The following is a 22,035-nucleotide window of genomic DNA, read 5'->3' as shown; positions in this document are numbered from 1 at the left end:
GTCCCACTGCACTGGCTAACACATCTTCAATTGGTCTCTTGTTAACTCTGTTATCCTCGATGGCTTTCATTTAATGATCATTTTCCGATTTGTACGCTGATCTTGCAAAAACTCCCTTTCCGCTGCAAACAACACCCTAAACTGTGCATGAAAAACAGAAACTTATTTTTTGAAAGCATCACTCTCACTGTCTCTTTTAAATGATTTCTTTAGCTGTTGATAGGTAGAAACGTCATTTTTTAACAGTTGCTCCATTCTTGTAACGCTCACCACAGGAATGGAAGCCGATGACCAGACGTCAGTTACGCGTTTCAGCACTAAAGAAGCAGCTTCTCTAAAAGATGGGTTGCTACCTCCCTTATCTTCTTTTAATCCATGCCACACGTAAAAGTAATGCTTTAAAGCATCCTTTCGAGTTGGCAGCATGCGTCCAACGAAGTCTGTAGGATGCCCTAAAATGTTCAATGTAAGATTTCTTCGACATACACTCATGTCGATGTGGATAAATGCAGATAAACAGATTTACTACGATTCACTTGTGAACTATTTGAGATACACAAACTAAACAACTGTAGAACAACAGGGGTACATACACACTTTTTTACGTTGACACACAGAAGTTACTATTGGGCCCTAACGATTCACACAAGTAAATCTAAGGTGGCGAAGAGATGCAAATTTAAAATTATAATTTTCGAAAAATAAATTTAAAGAACACGCAATTTTTCGACATTAACTTTCAACAAGGTGAAGTGAGTAAACAGAGGATTTCGTGGAAAAACGGTCCGATTCGATTACTTTTTCCGACTTTTTGATAGAGTTCTCTAGAATAGGTATAGGTTCGACAACAATTCATACGTATTTTAGTGTCTGGGAATACCGCTTTTGACTAGTAAAAGTTGAAAATATGTAAGTAGAGAAAAAATTGCTAGAATTTGAAATTTTTCGTAAATATACCAACAATTTTTTATTTTTGTCGTCAATGCGCAGACGGAAGACATCGTCGCACAGCAATCGGATTTTGCACACGTATTCTGGACATGTGTACACAGCTTTTAAGACCTATTAGCGTTTCAAAGTCGAAAAAAAATTTTTAATGACCCGCCCTACCCATCAGTGTGTCTTACGGCCTCAAAGCACATCGACCAAATTACGAAACGTGTTTGATGCGTCTTGTCAACAAGTCATCAACACATAAGTGCCTTAACGATCTGTTGATGGTTGGTCCTACCATCCAGGAAGAGTTGTATTCAATTCTTCTTCGGTTCCGGCTAGACAGAGCTATTCGCTCTGATAGCCGACATAAAAAGATGTATCGCAAAAAGATGTAGATGTAAATATGAAATTGATGCTTCAGTCATGGGTCAAAGGGCGACCAAGCGGAACATTCTTTCGGTGACATCGAAGCTGTTTGACCCCCTTGAGTCAATGATGAGTCAATTCCACTGCATGAGCATGGGATGAGTCAATTCCACTGCACTTAGAAACAGTGTGGAACAAAATACAAATTGCCTTGTCTCAATTGGAGGACATCACATCTCGTGATATCCGATGTTACCGATTCAAATTCATGCCTTTTCTGACGCGTCGATGAGAGCCTATGGAGCCTGCGTCTATATTCGTTGCGAATCTGCAGAAGGTATTAAAGTTTCGTTATTGACTGCAAAGTCTAAAGTAGCACCGCTCAAGGCAAAGACGCTCCCCATCTTGAGTTATGTGCCGCTCACCTTCTCGCAGATCTCTGCCGGAAGATAAAGCCTATAATAAAAGTTCCGATCGAACGAAGTATCTGCGAATCTGCAGAAGGTATTAAAGTTTCGTTGTTGAGAGCAAAGTCCAAAGTAGCGCCACTCAAGACAAACGTCTTGAGTTATGTGCCGCTCACCTTTTCGCAGATCTCTGCCGCAAGATAAAGCCTATAATAAAAGTTCCGATTGAGCGAAGTATATTTTGGTCGGATTTAGAAGTAACTCTTCATTGGATTCGTTCCCATCCCCGCACGTGGTGGCATGTACCAACTAAACAGAACCCGGCAGATGTAGTGTCCAGAGGTGGAGACGTAAAGGAGACTGTAGAATCGATCTGGTTTACAAGTCCATCGTTTTTAAAGGAACCGGAAGATAAGTGGCCGACGAGCACCCGGTTTAATCTGTCACCAGAACTTCTACAGATGGAAGCAAAAAAGAATGCGGTCCGATTAATCGCAATCTTCTCTACCTCACATTTATAGGAAGTAATAGAAGAATCTTCCCCTCACTTAAAACTGCTGTGAGTATTCGTTTATATGTTCCCCTTTATAAGGAAATCGAAGAGATTTGTAGTGAATTTTGATATTGTTCCCTCACCTGTCAAATATAATGTCGAAAATAGTCGAAATAGTCCTAGAGCACGAGTATCAAGAAGAAATAGAAAAGATCCAAAAAAATATAATTGTTGGCCCTAGTCTACAAAAGCTAAATCCTTTTTTACACGAATCCTCAAAGGCTAGGCTTACCCTTTCGATTTTGCGGGTTGGGGGGCGACTAGCTAATGCTCCTATATCGTATGATGCCAAGTTTCCATCCGCAACAGCGCATATGGACCGTCAATGCGCAGGTAGTCTGCAGCTAGACAGTACGGTCATGCATACGCTGCTTTAAATGCAAGCTCTGTCTGATGACTCAAAATCAAGGGAGATTTACCCTTACACAGAATTTGTGCTCTCCGCCCATTCTCCATATGTGGTGTTAATTTTTGTGGCCCTATTGATACGACATTGAAAATTCGTGGTAGGCCACCCTATAAATCCTACATTGCCTTATATGTTTGATTTGCGTCCAAGGCAGTTCATTTAGAAGTAGTTTCCGACCTTTTAGCTGATTCCTTTTTGTTTGCTTTTCAAAGGTTCGTTGGGCGCCGAGGATGTCCGCAGATAGTGCACTGCGACAACGCGACGAACATGGTCGGAGCGAATCGACACTTCGCAGAGCTTCGTAAGAGAATCGAGGACGAGGTCAACGTGGTCACGCAATACGCATCTAAAAAATTGTGCGTATTTGCGTTTATCTTTCGAGGCCACATCTTTCGTTTTTGTAATTTTTTATACTCAGCAGCCACCTAATTTTTATTTTTTTATGTTTTTGTCAAGAGAGATAAACTAATCTCATTCAACAATACTCAAAACGCAAGCTTATGTCATTTTAGTGTTTTTGTCCTCTCCAGGCTACGTACTTTCTCTATAGGATTGCCTTAGAAAAATAAACTCAGGTTAATGATATTGGTGTTCTACTTGGCTTAAATCTCAAATTTGCCGAAAAAATTTCCACAATGGTTAACATTGCCTAAGGTGTCCTTGGTTTCATTAAAAGGTGGTCAAAAAAATTTAACGACCCTTATATTACCAAAAGATTAATTATTTCGTTGGTCCGTCCGTCCGATACTGGAGCCCCCAATATGGAGTACATTAAAACCGCATAGAATTTGTACAAATTTAAGGGCTCAACTGGGATGTAAATCTTCATCTTTCCTCTTACAGTAGCAGACTCTTATTAATAAACTTTCTAACCTTAAATAATCGGAGTACAATGACGGGTGTAGTTTTTTGTAGTTTTTCTTTTTTTTCCGTAGTTTTTTCTAAACCGCTTAGATTTCACTAAGTTGGGTCATTTCCGATCGTTTAGTTATATAGCAGCTATAGGATATAGTCGGCCGATCCCTTTGAAATTCGGCAGGTCGCATTATTTTGCCAAACATAGCACTCATTCCGAAAAAAAACTCTAACTCTAAAAAAAACCAAAGTTATACCATTTCCGATTAATCAGTTATATGGCAGCTATAAGACTTAGATGGCCGATCCCGGCCGTTCCGACCTTCGGCTTACTTGTAGTGATAGGAATAATGTGCTTATGTAGATATTAGATTTGTTTTTTTGTAGAATAGAATATTTAGGTAGAATATGTTTCTTATTAATGTACAGATTAAACTAAAAATTATTTTAGGTTATATGTTCTTGTTTTACAGTTAGAATATGTAGGTAGATTATGTTTCTTATTAATGTAGAGATTAAACTAAAAACAAGAAAGCAAAGCTAACTTCGGGCGGAGCCGAAGTTTATATACCCTTGCAGCTATAACCGGATATATATCGCAAACATCGGATATAGTTGGCCGATCCTTATGATTACATCATAATAAAACCAATTAATTACAATAAAGAATCTAAATAAAAGTCCCAAGCTTCTATCTTCAAAAATTCGAAAGTTGATATTTCTACCAAATACCATTTCCGATCGTTCAGTTATATGTCAGCTATAAGATATAGTCAACCGATCGTTATGAAATTTGGTAGATCGGATTGACTGACCAAAAATAGAATGTGTACCAAGTGCCAGCTTTCTATCTTCAAAAACACGAAAGTTGGGTCATTTCCGATCGTTCAGTTATATGGAAGCTATAGGATATAGTCGGCCGATCCTAATGAAATTTTGTAGGTCGAATTAACTGACCAAAAATATAATCTGTACCAAGTTCCAGCTTTCTATCTTCAAAAACACGAAAGTTGGGTCATTTCCGATCGTTCAGTTGTATGGCAGCTATAGGATATAGTCGGCCGATCCTTACGAAATTTAGCATGTCGTATTATTTTGCCAAAAATAGCTCTCACCTAAAATTTGAACTCTCTAACTTTAAAAACACCAAAGTTATACCATTTCCGATCAATCAGTTATATGGCAGCTATAGGATATAGTCGGCCGATCCGGGCCGTTCCGACTTATATACTGCGTGCAAAGGAAAGAAGGGTGTGTGCAAAGTTTCAAGACGATAGCTTTAAAACTGAGAGACTAGTTTGCGTAGAAACAGACAGACGGACAGACAGACGGACAGACGGACAGACGGACAGACGGACAGACGGACAGACGGACAGACGGACATGCTCATATCTACTCAGGAGGTGATCCTGATCAAGAATATATATACTTTATAGGGTCGGAGATGTCTCCTTCACTGCGTTGCACACTTTTGACCAAAATTATAATACCCTCTGCAAGGGTATAATTATATTAGGTTATATGTTCTTGTTTGCTTGAGATATTGAATGTTTTTATCAAAGGATTCTATTGTGGGAAAGGATATTGATAATATAGGATCGGCGTTTTGGAAAATATTGTTTCTAATGGATGTGAACTTGCAGTCGGTTAAGACGTGTTTTATTGTGTTGGTCGTGCTGTTATGCGGGTCGTGTGGTCGTGCGGGTTATGGCTTGGAAAATTGCTGTTAACTCGGCTGAGTAGACTGATGTATAGTGTGGTACAATACTGCTATTTATACATTTGTTAATAGAGGTGATGCAGAAGCTGGTTGTGTTCTCTGTTTTAGAAGCGTCTGTATAAATAAATTCGAAGTCCTTTAGAGTATTTTTAAATTCAGAGAATAGCTTTTGATATATTACTGGGCTGGTGTTGTGCTTATTGTAAGTAGTGAGAGTAAGATTTATTGAATTATCATTTAGTTGTCTAATTGGCGGTCGGGGGGGTCTTATTGTTAATGAATTTTGGTGGAGTAGAGGGTAAACTATGATCTATAGAGAAACGCACTATTCTGTTTTTTTCCTAAGGCAGATTGGAGTTTGTAAATAAAGAATAATTTGGATCTTTTTATTTGTTTAACCAGAGTCAAGATAGAAGAGTCATTGCTATTTAATAAAGACTTAAGTCGACATGAGGTTATAAGGTCACGTCTAATCTCCAGTGGATAGATACGAGATTCGTGTAATAAGTTGTAAATTGGCGTTGTGAAAAACGCCCCTAAGCTGGATCTTATAGCTGCGTTGATGACTGTCTTGATTTTGTTGAGATTTGATTTTGTAGAGTATCTGTAAATAAAAATACCAAAAAATATACTAAATATACTAATTTTAGAGATGATTAGCGCTTTGACTGCATTTAATAAAGTTTGTGGGCTGCAATTTAGTTTGTTGCTGGAGAGAGTTTTTATTATATTAAGTCTATTCTGTATTGAAGGAATAAGGGATTTTATGTGCGAGTTCCAGTTGTATTTTTTATTAATTGTGAGTCCGAGAATTTTTAGGGTGTCAACATATGATATATTGAATCCTAGTGGGTTTGCGTCTACAGTTATGTTTCCTACATATGTGTATGAGCTTGCATTTCTCTACTGAGAGGCTAGCACCTGAGTTGTTACACCAGTTTCGAATTTCAGTAAGTATGTTGCTAAAGTTAATATCGAGGTTTTTAGATTTACCAAGAGGGCGAATGATGTTGAAATCGTCAGCGTAGGAGCAGAACGATATTTCTTTGTGACTTTGGATTATTTCGCATAGTTTAAAAATAACGACGGATAGTGGTGATCCCTGAGGGATTCCATTATGGAGGTCTAACGTTCTGGAGAAAGCATTCCCTATTTTCACTTTTATTTTCCGGTTTGTCATGAAGTTTTTGATGTAACCTATAGTTTTGGGGCCGACGTGCCAGGAAACGAGTTGATTTAAAATTGTATGAATTCCAATTTTGTCAAAAGCTTTGTGGAAGTCGAGAGATAGTATTGAGATATGGTTTTTTCTCTGTAAAGATTTAGTGATCAGATGATCTACCAAGAGTAGAGCTTCAGATACCGATTTACCTTTAATGAACCCAAACTTTTATTCAATAGTTTTTTGCTAGTTAAAAGCCACCAAAGCTATCATTTTATCGAGAACTTTAGCAAAGCAAGAGTTTAGTGAAATGGGACGGTACGAATTAAGATATGTTTTGTCAGAGTTTAGTTTAGCAATTGGGATAACAATACTCAGTTTATAGTTTTGCGGTATGCCACTCTGAAAGATATTGTTATACAATTGTAGTAGTCTATGTTTTACAATACTGGAGGAATTTTTAATCATGTCGTATGTAATCCTGTCACTCCCTGGAGCTTCTCGTGCCTTTTAGTTTGTTAAGAGCACCGTGGAGTTCTAAAATTGAGAATTCTTTTTCAATAAGTGTTGCATTTTTGTCTATTGGATGAGTTAAGGGATAAATATTGTTTAATGTGGAATTTTTATTTGCAAGAAAGCTACTATCGAAGTTACAGTCATCAGAGTTTTTAGACCAGATGAAGCCAAATTCGTTTGCTATACCTATTTTCGCTATAATGGGCTGATTGGTTTGATTAATTGGTAAAATGAAGTGAATGGGGTTCACTCTTAGGGTTGGAAGTTGGTTGTATATCTGATGTAAAGTCATGCATAGCTGAATTTTTGGCTAATTTTAATTCTCTTTTGAAGAGTGCATTGGCTTTTTTGTAGTTATTTAAGCTTTCACTTGTAATATTGTTTTTTAATTTTTGCCACAGTTTTTGTTTTGATTTACGAAGAAGAGCTAGCTTAGGGTTCCACCAGGGGACATTGTGTTCAGAATTAGTAACCAAAGATTGGGGAATAGATTCATTGGCGCTTTGTAAAATTATTTTTTTTAAGTTTGTTGCTTCTTGGTTTATATTTGAACTGGGTTGAAGCTTTGAATTTAATTTATTTTATTTATTTATTATTATTAACAATGATCTGTTATTTCTATATTATTATAACTAAGAGTAAGGATAAATTAAGTTAAAAGATATTCCATAATTTTGGATTTATTTACATCTAGGGATAGTTCAGTGGACAATAAATGGGACAATGAGTTATAATTTCTACAAATAACGTGGAATGGATTGTGTTCCGCAAAATTAGACCTAGAAATCGGTAACCAAAGGGGTCGGAAGGATCTAGTTACTCTATTAGGCACAGAAAACATTAATTTTTCAAGAAGTACTTGTGAGTCAACCTGTCCAAGAATAAGCACATGAAGTAGCATAACCCCAGCACAAGTACGGCGCTCTTTTAAAGGAGGTAGGTTTAGTAGTTTTAACCGGCAATTATACGTATAGAGTTTTAGTTGTGAAAGGATCATCCAATTCTTTAGACCAACGTTTGATAAAAGCTAGCACACCTCTGGCTTTATTAACTGTTAGTGATATGTGGTCGTTGAAGGACAACTTATTGTCAAAAATTACTCCAAGATCGTTAATTAGGAAAACACGATCTAAGACGTTATTCCCAAGAGAGTACGAAACGATGTGAGGCACACTGCGATTGAACGTCATAACCTTACACTTAGAGCAGTTAAGCAAAAGGAGATTGTTTGAGCACCACAAGAAGACTTCGTTAAGGTCTAGTTGCAGGTGTCTATGAAGGAAATGGTCTGAGAAAGAAAGACATAACTTGACATCATCAGCATACATAAATGTAGTAGCATAGTTTACAACACTAGGTAAATCGTTGACAAAAAGAACAAACAGAAGAGGTCCTAAGTGACTACCTTGTGGGACACCAGATGAAACATTTATAATCTGTGATGAACTGTTTTTAAACAAAACACGCTGCGTGCGGTTTGATAGATAAGAGGTCAACCACTGTACTATATGAGGAGAAAACCCCAAAAGACACAGCTTATGAAGGAGGAGATGGTGGTTCACAGTGTACACCACATCAGTTTGCATGCGGCTCAGAAAACCTCTGTGGATAAACGAAGTGAATTCAAGAAGGTTAGTTGTAGTAGATAGATGATTGACAAAACCATGCTGTGAAGTGGAAATAATGCTTTTACAAAAATGTTGCAGTTGGAAAGTAACCATTTTCTCAAGCAATTTGGGGATCGCAGATAGCTTAGCAATCCCCCGGTAGTTCTCAATAAGTACTTTAGAGCCTTTCTTATGAAGCGGAATAATAAAAGATTCATTCCATCTCTTGGGAAGACATGCCAGCTCCAAGGATAAGTTGAATAAGATAGTGAGAGGATAGCAAAGGATATCAGAACAGTACCTTAAAACACAGCTAGGAACATTGTCAGGACCAGCAGAGAAATATATATATATTGTTAAAAGAGCTTCGAACACATCCAGAATTCGAAATTTTGAAAAGTAAATGTTGTTTATATGTGGTAATTTATAAGGATAAGAAGAAATGGAGTTATATGGATCGGACGAATAAGTGGTTTGAAAAAATGACGCAAAGAGATTAGCAATACCTTGCTCAGAAGAATGTGAAATATTTTTATATGATAGGGAAGGAGGAAATAGATTTGATTTACGTTTCATATTGACAAAAGAGTAGAAGGAGCTTGGATCATTTCGAAAGTTTACTTTACAATTTATGATATACTGCTTATAAAGTTAATCGTTGAGAATAATAAACTGGTTATGAACATAAAGAAAGTTTGACTGATGGCACATCGATCCTGACTTAAGAAACTTATTGTAAGCTCTAAATTTCCTGTTCTTAAGACGAGAAAGGTGTTTATTATACCAAGGTGGTTTTGTAGACAATGATACTGGGACTTCCGGAACAAATTTATTCAAGGCATTATGAATTATTTCGTAAAACAAATCCGTAGCTGCTTCAATTGTGTTTATAGATGAAAGAAAATTCCAATCGATTTCAGCTAAATGATTCCGAAGGGCCATAAAATCAGTCTTTCTGAAGCATTTGAAACGAGGTTTAGCATTAAAGCAAGCATCATTGTGAGGCACATCAATTAACACCGATGCTAATAGTGTAGGGTGGTGAAAGTCCTCAGGAAGCGATAGCGGCGGGGACCGAGTGACTGTCACAGAGGATGACACATTAGAAAAAATAAGGTCCAGAAATCTGCCATGAGTGTTATGAATTGGATTAATTTAGAGCAGGGCAAGATCGGTTAAGCCATCGATAAAGTCGTTATGACAACTGGAAAGCAAGGAATTGTCTACCTCAGACGGGATCCAGGAAATGATGGGAAGGTTGAAATCTCCCATGATTAGGATTAAATCACGGTCCTTGGCCAACGAAGAGACAGACCTAATGGCATCAAGATGGTGAAAATACACAATATCTTCAGCCATGGGAGGAATGTAGGAACAGGTCAGAAAAATATGAGACGAGCCAGTTAAAATTTTCACCGCAATGAACTCAATTCCAAACTCGTTCGTGAAAGGAATAATTTCAGAAGGGTACACATTAGTAACAGCAATGAGGACACCACCTGCAAAAGTTGGACGATCCAATCGAAACACTATGAATTTGGAAACAAGAATTTCATAATCAGAGACAGAGGAGTTAAGCCAAGTTTCAGTAAGCACGATAGCATCAAAATCAAAAGAAGCACTCTTTGTAAAAAATTGGCTCAGCTTACCCAGAATACTTCTAATTGCTGTTAATGTTGCTGTTAATTTCTCAAACTTGTCCCAGTTGGCATATTGTTGTAGGAATTTTTGGGTACGACTCCGTGTTTTGGCTGGTGGTTGTTTGAAACAAAGAAGTGATAATAGGAAAGTGATCACTGCCATGGAGGTCTTGGTCAATTTTCCAGTTTGCATATGGAGCAAGATTAGGAGAGCAGAGTGAAATGTCAATATGGGTAAAGGTGTTGTGAGTGCTAAAGTGAGTGGCAGAGCCATCGTTCAGAACTACTAAACAGGAAGTATCAATGATCTTGTTCATAGTGTTCCCTTTTTTGTTTTTAATTGTTCGAGCCCCATTTAGAATGCCAGGCATTGAAATCACCTAAGGTTGGTATTGGTGGGCAGTTCATTCAATAAGTTGTTAAAATTGAAGTTTACTTGAGGTGGTATATATGCTGAGGTAATTGTGAATGATTGTCGACTAGTTATTTTGGTAAAAACAATATCAAAAATAAGACTTGTAGGAGTATTATGGAAGTGTATTGATTTGTGTATTAGGAGAGAGACTCCACCATATCTTGAGGAGTGACTGTTATAGTGAATTGGGATATAATTAATTGGGGTGGGGATATAAGTGGATGTTTGTATGTGGGTTTCTTGTAATGCTATTATTTTTGGATGATATTTTTATACCCTTGCAGAGGGTATTATAATTTTGTCCAAAAGTGTGCAACGCAGTGAAGGAGACATCTCTGACCCTATAAAGTATATATATTCTTGATCAGGATCACCTCCTGAGTTGATATGAGCATGTCCGTCTGTCCGTCTGTCCGTCGGTCCGTCTGTCCGTCTGTCTGTCTGTCTGTTTCTACGCGAACTAGTCTCTCAGTTTTAAAGCCACACAAGGTCTATGTTTTAAAGTTTTAAAGCCACGCTCTCAGGAATATGGCCACACAAGGTCTTATTGCACGCTTCGTCCAGTATGCGTTGCTTGTGGAGACCTTCATGAATCTCACAAATGCCCAAAAAATAAAGAGGATCCCAGCAGCAAAAAGTGCGGAAACTGTGGAGGCAACCATACGGCTAACTACAGGGGTTGTCCAGTCTACAAGGAACTGAAAAGCCGCACACACCAAAGAGTGACCACTGCTCACTCACATACACCACCTATGAAATCTACACGTAATGTCATCCCCCCTTCAGCTGTTAAATCTTTAGCCAATAATGAGGTCACCGACAAATCCGCAAGCTATGCAACTGCTCTAAAATTGGGTCTTAAAAGTACCGCTCCCACCAATCCAAGATCATCAGTTCCCCCTCATCAACCAGAAGAACCGTCTACGAACAAACTTGAAACAATGATATGTAATCTTCAACAAAGTATGATGGAATTCATGTCATTCATGCAGACAACTATGCAAGATCTTATGCGAAACCAGAACGTTTTGATTGAGCTGCTTGTTGCTCAAAAACAGACTAAATAATCAATGGCTCCACTCCGTATAGCACTGTGGAACGCAAACGGCGTCTCACAGCGCAAACTCGAGTTAACTCAGTTCCTTATTAATTACCATATCGATGTAATGCTACTCGCAGAAACTCATCTTACAAATAAATATAATTTTCAAATTCGAGGCTATCTATTCTACAACACGAATCACCCAGACGGGAAAGCTCATGGAGGCACTGGGATTCTGATTAGAAATCGCATCAAGCACTGCTTCCACAACAGCTTCGCCACTAACTTCATGCAAGCTACATCAATAGATGTGCAAATGGATTCCCGATCTTTAAAGCTTGCCGCCGTATACTGTCCTCCTCGGTTCACAATATCAGAATCCCAATTCATGGAATATTTCAACTCTCTGAGCGAACAATTTATAGCAGCAGGAGACTTCAATGCAAAGCACACGCACTGGGGATCTCGACTTGTGACTCCTAAGGGAAGGCAGTTGTACAATGCAATAATAAAAGCAAGCAACAAGCTAGACTGTGTGTCACCTGGGACACCTACATATTGGCCAACAGATCCTAGAAAACTGCCAGACTTGATAGATTTTGCAGTCACAAAAAACATTCCTCGCAACCTGCTAAGTGCCAACTCCTTACCAGATCTATCGTCCGATCACTCGCCTGTACTTTTTCATCTTAATCTACATCCAGTTGCGGTAGATAAACCATTCAGACTAACAACGAATAAAACCAATTGGCTTAAGTACAAAAAATATGTAAGTTCGCACATCGAGTTGAATCCACGTCTGAATGACGAAGCTGATATCAACTTATCCACAAACGCTCTTGAATCCGTCTTGGTCGCAGCAGTTCACGTATCAACTCCACAAACCCCAAAAACATCGTACAATAATAGATACACGAACGTTGAAATAGAGCAGCTCGTTCTGGCAAAGCGACGCTCACGGCGAGAATGGCAATCCAACAGATCACCAACCGCAAAACAAAGGCTAAAAGACGCTACAGAGAGGCTCTCAGCTGCACTTCGTCATGAAGAAGAAGGGTCGCAAAAACACTACATAGAGCAGTTATCCCCAATGAGCTCCAAGTTCCCACTTTGGAGAGCACACTCATCTCTCTGCGCACCAATCGAATCTGCAATGCCAATAAGGACATCCACAGGCAACTGGGCTCGAAGCGACGAAGAAAGAGCCGACAGATTCGCAGAGCATCTTCAAAATGTATTTCAGCCCAACACATCATCAAACGGGATCTCACTGCCAGCAACATCAGATATCGACACATCAACGAATGAACCTATTGTATTTAGGCCACATGAGTTACTCAAAATCATAAACGAACTCAACCCAAAAAAATCTCCAGGATGCGACCTAATATCACCAAAAATGATTATTGAACTTCCTCTCTGTGCTGTTCGAGCTATTTGCCAGCTCTTCAATGCAATAACGAGACACGGACACTTTCCAGAGAGATGGAAAAAGTCGATAATTATAATGATACCAAAACCTGGCAAAGACCGCACAATTGCTTCATCATATAGACCAATTAGTTTACTAACGTGTCTATCAAAACTCTTTGAAAAATGCTTCTTGGCACACATTACCCTATATCTCAGAACACACAGCAAAATCCCTATTCATCAATTCGGTTTTCGAGAAAAACATGGAACCATTGAGCAACTCAACCCCATAACCTCAGAAATCCGAAATACATTCGAACAAAGGGAGTACTGCACTGCGATATTTCTGGACGTATCACCAGCTTTCGACAGGGTATGGTTAGAAGGTCTAATGCACAAAATTATAGAAATGCTCCCAACCAACACTCACAAACTTCTGAAGTCATACCTATACAACAGGAAATTCTCAGTAAGATGTAATTCAGCCATGTCCGATGACTACACAATTAGAGCCGGAGTTCCTCAAGGCAGCGTGCTTGGACCAACACTCTACCTTATCTACACTGCGGACATCCCAACGAGCAGGAATCTAACCACATCCACTTTTGCAGATGACACAGCGATCCTAAGCCGCGCGAGATGCCCCAAGCAAGCAACGGCGCAACTTGCTACACATCTGGTGGCAGTGGAGAAATGGCTATCCGACTGGCGAATCAAAGTTAACGAACAAAAATGCAAACACGTAACGTTCACTCTTAACAGGCAAGACTGCCCTCCACTTACTCTTAACAACACAGTGGTTCCGATAGCAAATGAAGTAACATATCTTGGCGTACACCTCGATAGACGGCTTACCTGGCGCAGCCACATTGAAGCCAAAAGAACGCATTTAAAGCTCAAAGCCAACAGCCTCCACTGGCTTATCAATAGCCGTTCGCCCCTTAGCTTGGACTACAAGGTACTCCTCTATAACACCGTCTTGAAACCAATCTGGATGTACGGCTCCCAGTTGTGGGGGAATGCCAGTAACAGCAGTGTGGATATAATGCAACGAACTCAGTCAAAAATTCTCAGAACCATCACCGGGGCCCCGTGGTACGTTCGGAATGAAAACATCCACAGGGACCTTCACATACCACTCGTCAGAGAAGAGATAGCACAAATCAAAACAAAGTACTACAACAGGCTATCAGTACATCCAAATCATCTCGCGAGAGCCCTCACGCGAGTTTCCAGCAGTTCTCGTCTTCGCCGCAACGACCTCCCAATCCAGCGCTAATTATTAGGACCACGTAGTCTCTATTCAGTTCAAAACAAACTGTTAGATATTGTATTATTTTAAGATTTGCAACCTTATTGTTAGACTCTTAAAGAGTGATCCAATAAAAACAAACTAAGCTTAAAAAAAAAAAAAAAAAAAAAAAGTTTTAAAGCTATCGTCTTGAAACTTTGCACACACCCTTCTTTCCTTTGCACGCAGTATATAAGTCGGAACGACCGGGATCGGCCGACTATATCCTATAGCTGCCATATAACTGATTGATCGGAAATGATATAACTTTGGTGTTTTTAGAGTTAGAGAGTTCAAATTTGACACGAGTGCTATTTTTGGCAAAACATTACGACATGTCAAATTTCATAAGGATCGGCCGACTATATCTTATAGCTGCCATATAACTGAACGATCGGAAATGACCCAACTTTCGTTTTTTTGAAGATAGAAAGCTGGAACTTGGTACAGATTCTATTCTATATTCCGGTTTTAACTGCAAGGGTATATCAACTTCGGCTCCGCCCGAAGTTAGCTTTCCTTTCTTGTTTTATAAGAATTTGTAATTCTCTATAGTTATTCATGTAACCTTTTATGTTCCATTGTAGTACCTTAAGTGTTATTTTTATATCTAGATTTAGTGACTATATAGATTTAACGATTAGTCTTTATTTAATTCAGCAATATTTTTAAACTTTGATCTTGTTATAATAGTGTTAGATTTTTCTTTGGATTAGATTTCTTTTGGTTCTTTTGCTTATGTTTCTAGGGAGAACATTTACTTTACTAATTGTCCTATCCTTACGGATATTTTCGTCGCTTGAGTCTGTTACCATATTTTCATCTTCCTTGTCGTCATATTCTATAATGGGTCTGCCGGTGTCTTTTACTGTCGGTGGGAGGTGGGAGGTTGATGCTGATGTCGAAGTGGTATTCTGTGATAGTCGATGAGGATTTGGTATGTTGTTTTGCGTTGAGCTTGCTACTGATGCATAAAGGGATCCGTCATGCTGGTTTCTCTTCCTGTAAATGGACCAGGCCGATTTGGTGTCTACTTTTTGGAGGGTTTTGATGGCTTTTACTTCTTTATGGGTAAGAAAAACTGGGCAGTTTCTGTCTCTGGGATGGTGTTTATTGTCCGGCATATTTTTTTCGGTGCAGTTGATACAGCATATTCCACGCTCGCATTTTTCTCCCTTTATGATGTCAATATGGGCAGGTTGGCTGCATATAAAGCAGGTCTTTGTATTGTTGCAGAATTTTTGGAGGTGACCTAGACGTAAGCAGTTGTTACATCGGATTGGGGCTGGTATATAAGGGCGAACTTGAACTCTTTCGTATCCTATATATATGTAATCCGGTAGGTCTAATTTTTCAAAAGTTAGTGTTATTAGTCCAGTTTCGGTTGGCTCTCCTATAAGGGTCTTCATAATTTTCCTAACTGCGGTCACTTTTTGGCTTCTTAAGTTTTCGAGGATCTCTTCTTCTTCAATACCTCGCAGGTCGTTGGAGTATATTATACCCTTTAAGTAGTTTAGCGTTCGATGTTCTGAGACTGATACTGGTATGTGGAGTATGTTCGTGAGTTTGAGAAGTTTTTCAGCTCGATTAATGTCTTTTGTTTGTAGGAGAAGGTTTCCGTCGCGTAACTTCTTACAGCTGACAACTACACCCCCGCATGTTATATCAATGACTTTTTTAATATTAAAGGAAGAGACTCCTGCAAAGGATGTCTCATTGGTTCTTGATATTATGAGGTATTTGCTGGTTGGTGAAGGTTTTTCCTTCCAAATGTCTGGTGGAACACGCATGATTATTTGGGTTTAAAGTTTTTTATATTAGCTATAAGCTTCTCACAACAGGTGCACAAACTGATAAGCGATCTATATATAGAACTGAGTGTATGTTTGTTTTAGTGTTTGTCACTTATACTTGACTAGCTTTCTAGTTCGCTTTGGAGGAGAAACACGAGTGATCGGTTCGACTGCCAAACGTAAACTGAGGGACGCTATTTAAAACATATACGTTGAATCAAACAGGTTCGTCTTGAATCGGAGGAGTCAAACCAATAATAATAATCTTCATTAAAGTTCTCAAGGTCAGCAACTTCAGCTATCAGCCTTGCTAGCATTTCAGCCCCAAATAGCTCCAGCTTCGGTATAGTCTGAGCCTTTATAGGTGCCACTCGACTCTTTGAGCATAACAGTCGACAGTCAGACCAGGACAAGACATAAAAACAAGCTCTTTACGCATCCAAGCTGGCGGCACAGAATCCGTAGACTTCCAGCTTTCCTTGGCAGGGAAGTACAAATCAACGAAACTTCATTCGCTGAGTTTGAACAAAACTGAAACAGAATTGTACCCACTCAGAGAAAAGGGAAGGCTTTCATGCCAAGACAAATTTTCCCTGAACAGCTTCTGCAATAAAATGTTTGCCCTGGTGACGACAGGACCTGCCAAGCCCATCGGGTCATACATTTGAGTGACGGAAGAAAGGATAGATCTCCGGGTTGATTTGATGGTGGGCTGTAGGGCTTTAAAGGAAAACAGCCGAAGATCAACAGAAGTTTCCGTTCCCAGGCTAATCGAAGAGTTTTAGTAAACTGGCTGCCATCGTCAATTTTAAATGCGACTCCTTGTGACTTTCGGGCACTCCTTCCAAAACCTATTTAATGTTGGAGCACTACTTTCTTAATTTCTAACAAAGCCTTGCTCAAAAGGCTTGGACTCCATTATCTCAACAGCTTCAGACTTCAGTGGGGCACCAGATAAAAGGTCGTCCACATAAAAATCCTGATGGACAACTCGAGAGCCAATGGGAAGCCCGGCACCTTCATCCTTAGCTAGCTGGTGCATTAGATTAGCGAACAGATACAAAAGGTGCTGGCTTCATTCCATACGTCATAGTGTCGAGCTTGAAAACCTTCAGTTCATCGTGGATTGAATGTCCCCATAGGATGCACTGCTGTAACCTGGAGCGACTCTTACCCAGCGGTGCATCTTGCGAATCTCTCGTGTTAAAGCGACAGGTGAGACCTAAACCGAAGCTAGGTATATGAGAGGTTAGGTTGAATCACAGGGTCTGACGTCAGGACATCATTGAGGGAAAATCCAGAGGATGTAGCAGCCGAACCGTCGAACACAACTGTTACGTCGTAAAGCTAATTGGCAAGGCCCGACCGATCGCCATCTGACCGGTAACTCTGTGGAAACGCGAGTTTACCGAAAGATTGGCAACTTAGGGAAAAGAAAGGAAGGAGCAGGAAGGCGTACAAGTGTTTTAGTTGTTTTTGAAAAATTTGTTCTTTCTAATTTTGCTTTACATAGATTTACATAAATTTCCTATGTTTAATTATTATTAAAATCATCATAATTAACTACATCTATCCTGGTTATCACCTTTAAAATTCACTGAAAGAAACCTGAGGTATAACCGTAACTGCTACCAATAACTACTCAAAAAAGAAAGGAAAGCTAGCTTCGGGCGGAGCCGAAGTTGTAGAAACAGACAGACGGACATGCTCATATCAACTCAGAAGTTGATCCTGATCAAGAATATATATACTTTATAGGGTCGGAGATTTCTCCTTCACCGCGTTCCACACCAAAAAATTTATTTTTGACCAAAATTATAATACCCTTTGCAAGGGTATAAAAACGTACGGACTTTAACTTTGCGAACTCATTTGCAGGCTTGCCAATATTTTAAAAAACTTTAAATTTTAAATCAAAACAAAGTGGTTTCGACTCGCGACCTCTGTCAGAGCCCTAACCTTAAAAACAGTTATCAAGCCACCACGAGATTTGTGTATAACCTCAAATTCGAGCTACCACGCGGTGTGACTTAACCATCGGTATCTGCAACATGGATGGAAGTCATCGGACCGAGAGTGAAGGGGCGGATAGGAATCTTGCGGCAGCGGCGGAGCCAGACCTTTCGGACGACACTGCAATAGCGAACAAAAGAAATGACAATGTAAGGAATACTTAGTTCGCTAGTGATTCGAACTTAGTCGCGAACTCTACAGCACCTTTGGCCGTAATTAGCGGGACTTCGGAAACCCTAGATAGAGAAGCTTCAGAGCACGTCGACGGCACAGGATTAATGGATCAAGACATTTCGCCAGTAAGGAGACAAAACGACGGAAGAAATCTGAGATTTCATGAACAGCCGAGTATCTTCGAACACGCTTTGTACCCAGTACAGGTCACGAAGGCTAGAGAGTTACCAAGCAATCCAGGACAGTCTCTAGTTGGCGGAAGGGTGGAGCCGAGCAACAGCCAATTATCCTGCGATTTGAAACATGGATTTCGTGCATAACGACTAATGTAGGGGACCATTTTCGATGACAGCATCTAGCGTGCTACAAGAACCAGTAGCAACAATACCAATGAATAGCCTCGTGTACACCGTACACCAGAGAACTGCAACGAGTATGATTAAGTATGAGTGAATACTCATGCCCAAAAAGCAATCAAATCAATTCAAACCATTTGACAAAACGAGTTCGATTCAACTCAAATATTTCCAAAGTCAGCTGATTTGATTTTACTTGAACCTATTTTCTCTAGGCAATCACAATCAAGTACAAGCTATGGGCGAAGCAGGCTTCGATCAAATCGTTTGATGCGATTGCTGCTAACGATTCATTGGGTTAAACTGTTTTAAGTCAAAATTCAAGGCATTTTTACTCGAGTGTAATTATTTTGATTTTAATCATCTATTGTTTACTCGAAAGATTCGGCTATGATACTTGCTATAGAAAAACTATGTTCTCTGTCTGCCTATATGTATACATTGGGAGTTCGAATTAGTTTTAAAGGTTATTTTCGGTTTTTTAGCATTTATCAGGAAAAATGGTACCATAAGTTTTATTCAAAATATGGTCCATCATTAGTCACCAAATTTTCCCATCTTTGTGGCAGCGTACGGATTCCGCGTCGAAAAAAAAATCGGTTTCTTTTGAGGTGATCCACGAATCGATATCCTCTAACGAACAAGAAAGGAAAGCTAACTTCGGGCAGAGCCGAAGTTTATATACCCTTGCAGCTGTCGTATTATTTTGCGAAAAATAGCTCTCATGTCAAATTTGAACTCTCTAAAAACACCAAAGTTATACCAATTCCGATCAATCAGTTATGTGGCAGCTATGGGATATAGTCGGCCGATCCCGGTCGTTCCGACTTATATACTGCGTGCAAGAAATAGAAGGGTGTGTGCAAAGTTTCAAGTCGATAGGTTTAAAACTGAGAGACTAGTTCGCGTAGAAACAGACAGACCGACGGACAGACGGACAGACGGACATGCTCATATCAACTCAGGAGGTGATCCTGATCAAGAATATATATACTTTATAGGGTCGGAGATGTCTCCTTCACTGCGTTGCACACTTTTGGACAAAATTATAATACCCTCTGCAAGGGTATAAAAACGTGCTACTCGGCAGAAAACAGTAAAACTTTCTAAAAATCCATATGTACATATTTGTGCACAAATGCACGAGCTCAATGAGACCGAACACCGGTTAGCATTTAAATCAAACATGTTTGACTATTATTGAACTTCAGGTATTGGTTTCGATAGTATGAAAAACATGCATGAGCTTATTACTCGTGTTTGAAACTTGTTCGTCGACCTCGAATTGAAAACGAAAAGTTCAATACTTTTTTAACGAAAAGTTCAATACTTTTACCCAAAGCAAACGGAAAAAATCAAACAGAGTACTGATTCAGTACTCGAGTATGAACAAAAATGTTATACTTGTTGCAGTTCTCTGGTGTACAGTTCTACACCCCCAACCTACGTACCGAGCTCTGTGAAAAGTCAGTATACGTTGTCTTATTCCACCCATGAGCTAACCCACGTCAACACCTACGAAGACGGGTTCATGCCTCACAGCAGCACAGATTTTTACACGACAAGTTGTAAGCAAGGATATACAACACTTCATCGGAAATCCCGAAAAATGACCGATTTTCATCGGGTACTACGAGCAAAAAAACTTATGACGTCAGCCAAAGTCGGGCAGGCCATGAAGACTCTACGTATGCTGTATGCAAGCAAAACTAACAAAACAAAACTAAGCTTATGGTCGAATAGCTCTGGCTGTTCAGAACTTCCGTGCCACAGTCGAAGTAAGTCGACTAAGCACCTATTTGAACGACCCGATGCTACTACTAGAGCTTGTGGAGAAGCTGCCATTCGACCTAAAGAAGGATTGAGCGAAGACGACCGTTGAAACGCCAGGTGCGAATATCGCAATTTTAAATGTTTGGCTGTTCCAAGTATCGTCGAATGCGAGCGCAGTAATGCCAATGCTTACTGGTCAGACTTATGATACGCAGTGACAACAGTCACCAAGTTTGTCGTAAATGCGAACGCACGCAGAAGTTAGAAGACAGCGGCTAATTAAAGCAGCTAAGCCTACGAGAAAAGCAAGAGTTTCTAAAAAAAATTAAGCTAAGCGGGAGATGCTTAGGTAGACACTACATAAGACACTGCAAATCTGCACGAGTGTGTGGTGTGAACGAATGCACCAGAAAACACCATTGCCTTTTGCACCAAGATGTCCAGAAAGAGCCTTAAAGAAGGGAGGGCAATTCCGAAGGAAGCGCAACACTTCTGCACACCGGACAGAAAGGAGCAACCCTGTTTAGATATGTTCCAGTCGGTGTTTACGGAAAAAACGGCTCGGTACAAACGTTTGCACTTTTAGACGAAGCTAGAAGCTAGCTAGCTGAAAAACTAGGCATTGACGGTCCATCAGACGATCTCTGCTTACGCTGGACAGGCGAAATACTTGTCATACTTGTCAATTCAATTATTAATTAATAGTCGATAAATGCTGGTAGTCGAGGCTCTGAGTATCCAATAGTTGGTTGCCAATGACACAGAAAAAGGTGTATACCCAAACAAATGTAGGATAGCGCGTCACTTGACGTTCCGTTTAAATCAGTTTTTCCTCTTCCATGCCTCTTCCTCTCTTCCGTACCTTTTCCTCTTCCTTTTCCTGCACTAAATTTAGCTGTTTTGTTTGACGAAAAACAAACGAGGGGTAAAAAGTGGGGGCGACAGTGATGTGGATATATGTATGTATTTTGATGTTTATTAATTTTAACCACAGGAAGTTTGTTAGTTATTTTTATTCAAACTATTCAAATTGAGCTCTACTAATTTTCAAGTCCTGATTACACGACGCGGTGAAAATGTTGTAAATCAAGTCACACTTCACCGACGCGTCGCGAGCAGCTCTTTGGTTTTTGGTTGTTGTTTTTGTATTTTTTTTGAAATAACACTTTCACTTATGTTTTTAAAAAAACACTTTCTTTTTTTAAATATCTAGCACAATGACAACCCGCGGAGCCCAAAATGTTGAATGAGATTAGTTTATCTCTCACGAAAAAACAAAAAAAAAATAAAAAAATAAGGTGGCTAGTAAGTATCAAGAATTACGAAAGCGAAAACGAAAGATGTGGCTTCATCAACGTTATAATTCGATCTATATTTGCTCTAATCTTAAACCTAACTTATCTATTGCGGCGAAACGGGGCGAGTTCGCACAAGAGCGAATATGAGCTTTCGCTCCCGCTTCGCCCTAAGCTATCTTATACTAAAGTTAAATAACTAACAATTCAACTATAAACTAGCAATTCAAAAATACATATAAATTTCAACAACAAATTCAAAATTATAACACTTCAATGTACCACGACGAATCCATTAA

General features: G+C 39.4%; 1 long non-coding RNA gene across 1 annotated transcript in view; it reads right to left on the bottom strand.

Annotated features, from left to right (window-relative positions):
• Window positions 1-5,051: 5,051 nt before the first annotated feature.
• The window catches only part of LOC108120235 (uncharacterized), a 70,180-nt gene continuing 53,196 nt past the window's right edge, over window positions 5,052-22,035 (bottom strand). Inside the window, exon 3 of the long non-coding RNA XR_011443538.1 lies at window positions 5,052-5,850. This is a non-coding gene — a long non-coding RNA (uncharacterized lncRNA). The remainder of the gene's footprint in view (window positions 5,851-22,035) is intronic.

Source organism: Drosophila bipectinata, chromosome 4 (assembly GCF_030179905.1).
Source record: "Drosophila bipectinata strain 14024-0381.07 chromosome 4, DbipHiC1v2, whole genome shotgun sequence".
NCBI classification, from domain to species: Eukaryota; Metazoa; Arthropoda; class Insecta; order Diptera; family Drosophilidae; genus Drosophila; species Drosophila bipectinata.
This window is presented reverse-complemented; position numbering and strand designations above follow the sequence as displayed.